At 40.3% G+C, this 2,676-nt stretch overlaps 1 non-coding gene across 1 annotated transcript; it reads left to right on the top strand.

Moving 5' to 3' along the window:
- Nucleotides 1–1,571: 1,571 nt before the first annotated feature.
- On the top strand, nucleotides 1,572–1,678 carry LOC136478650 (small nucleolar RNA R71). The gene has a single exon (XR_010764369.1). It is a non-coding gene; the product is annotated as a small nucleolar RNA R71 (small nucleolar RNA).
- The last annotated feature ends 998 nt before the right edge of the window (nucleotides 1,679–2,676 follow it).

The raw sequence follows: 2,676 nt of genomic DNA, 5'->3' as shown, positions 1-2,676 counted from the left end.
CCGTCATCTGTAATTGTATATATGTAGGGAATAAAGGTTCACCACCGAATAAATATTCATACGTTACCTTGGACTATTATGTTGACCCCCGATCCAATGTCGCAGAAGGTCTTGTGGAAGATTCTTTGTCCAATGGTACACTCGATTGTTTGTACGTCTGGATCATCCTTCTTGGCAAGGAATGGTGAAGCTAGGAGGTGGTCATACTCAAATCAGAGTGTGTTGATCATGTTGACCGTTTCTTCTTGTGGCCGACTGATCTTGTTCTTCCTCCTTCTTTGGTTGTTCATCTTCTTAGTCACTGTTATCTCTTCGGGCAGGTATGCCTTTTGTGGATGACTAGAAGATTGTAAGATGTGGTTCTTGAAAGAGAACTTCTCCTTTTTATCCTTGATCGTGAAACAGATCTTAACACTATCCACGTAGATGATGGCTTTTGCGGTGCTTAGGAAAGGTCGCCCCAAAATAATGTGTGCCCTTACATCTCCACCTGTTTTTAAAAGAACAAAGTATACGGGAATATATGATTGTCCCACTCGAATAATGGTATCTTCAAGAATTCCCTTGGGGTAACAGAGTGACTAATCTACAAGCTGCAAACTGCATATTTGTGTACAACAAAGCATCTCCATTAATTCGATCATAGATTACCTTAGGCATGATGTTGACACTTGCTCCAAAACCACAGACAACTTCCTAGAAGATGTGAGGTCCAATGGCGATGGGGATGACAGGTCTTCCTAAATCGCTCTTCTTCTCAGGCAAGGTATAATCTATCCACCTTCCCGTCGATGGCTCCGTATAGTAGTAAGTTGTATTATAAATATCGACAAGATTTGCAGTTTCGAGATCTTCCGGTTGCCCCAGAATCTTACCTTTATCGTACGGAGGAACAGCAGCCACCAGCTGAGCTATCTATGATTCTATCATTTTATTAAAGTTGTGCTGGTTCTTAATGGCAGAAGCAAAGCTATCCATTCTGTTATTTGGGTTTTCTAGAATTCTATCATTGGAAGCCACCTTTCTAGATAATCCCTCCATAATTTTGGATTGGCTAGCACTTAATTCTCTCAAGGGTGATTGATTTAAATTATTAAAATTATTATCTTGATAATTACCTTGGTAGTTCGGCCTTTGTTGTCGGTTCCATCCTTGATTCTGTTGAGGACGATAGTAGTTGTTGTTGTTGACAAAATTCACATCCTCATGGGTCTCAGGACAGTTATTCCCTGAATGCCTAGTGCTTCCACACACTTCACATGTCATGCGAGAATCATGAATGTGCATGACTTCTTGCTTTTCATTAGCTCGATCTTCAAGCTTCTTCATTAGTAGGCCCATCTTGGCAGACAACATGTCTACTTCCTTGAGTTGATGTATACCTCCACCTCTTTTATGGGTTTGAGCACGTTCTTCATTCCAACCTTGATTGGAGGCCATCTTCTCCACAAGAGTGGTCGTAGCTAGAAGTGTAAGTGACAAGAATGCACCTCCAGCAGCATCATCCATAGTCTCAAGGATACTGTTGGTCAGCCCGTGATAGAAAAGTCTGCATGAGTAGCCAATTCTCCATCCCATGATGAGGACATTCTGATATATAGTCTTGAAAGTGTTCCCATGCCTCAGGGACATATTCATCATGTTGTTGCTAAAAGCTTGAGATTCTCCCACGTAGAGTATTAGTATTGCCTGTGGGAAAGAACTTTGCTAGAAAGGTAGTGGAGCAGTTATCTCATGTAGTATTTCTATCTTTATGGGCATAGAACCATTGCTTCGCCTTCCCCAAAAGTGAAAATGGGAAGAGGCGAAGTAGTATGGCATCCTGGGTTACTCCTTTGATGGTGAAGGTGCTATAGATCTCTAGAAAGTGTTGGAGATGTGCACTCGCATCTTCATGTGCCTTTCCATAAAACTGGTTTGCTTGCACCATATTGATGAGAACTGGTTTAAGCTTGAATCCATTATCTCCGACATTGACTGTCGGTCCAGTACGGATGTTGGCCAGTAGTTGGAGCAGAGAATTCATGGAGAGTCCTGTTAGTCATGGACTTCAAATTCTAGTGTTAAGCTTCGTCTTATATGGCTGTCTTCCGACTTTAACGCTGAGACTTTCTTGAGCTTAGCTTTGGTCTTCCTGATTAATGCTTTTGGATTTTCAACGTAGTTTGTCGGAAGGTCAAAACCGGTCATACATTACCCTGCATAAGATACACGAGTAGACAAAACAAGGGTATTCCTATTTGAGCAGAGGTCAATGTTTTCCTTGATCACATCAATAAGTATAAGTTTATCAATACTTCCTTTGTCTAGTTACCTTCCTCGGCAACGGTGCCAAAAATAGCTTGTTGGTGTTTATTAACGTGTCACTTGTTTGAGTACTTAGCCACCTATTGTAAACCTATACCTCATAACTTTACTAGGTTGTCATTCCTAGTGATGATGTCAGAGATATGTGTTGGTACTACATAGCATTACTACTAGAATAACACTAAGCAGTTCTTTATTAATTATGTGACTAGAGAGATAATATATATAAATCTATGAATACAAAGTATCCGCAAGCGCACAGATAATATACCATTATAGCATTTTACCAGATAGTATTTCAGGTATCATTATTTGTATTTTTACCACTGAGAAGGTCTAGCATGGACATGTATTGATAACTTATACTAT

Source organism: Miscanthus floridulus, chromosome 8, assembly GCF_019320115.1.
Source record: "Miscanthus floridulus cultivar M001 chromosome 8, ASM1932011v1, whole genome shotgun sequence".
Taxonomy (NCBI): Eukaryota; Viridiplantae; Streptophyta; class Magnoliopsida; order Poales; family Poaceae; genus Miscanthus; species Miscanthus floridulus.
Note: the sequence above shows the minus strand (reverse complement) of the source record. Positions and strands in the feature narration are given on the sequence as shown.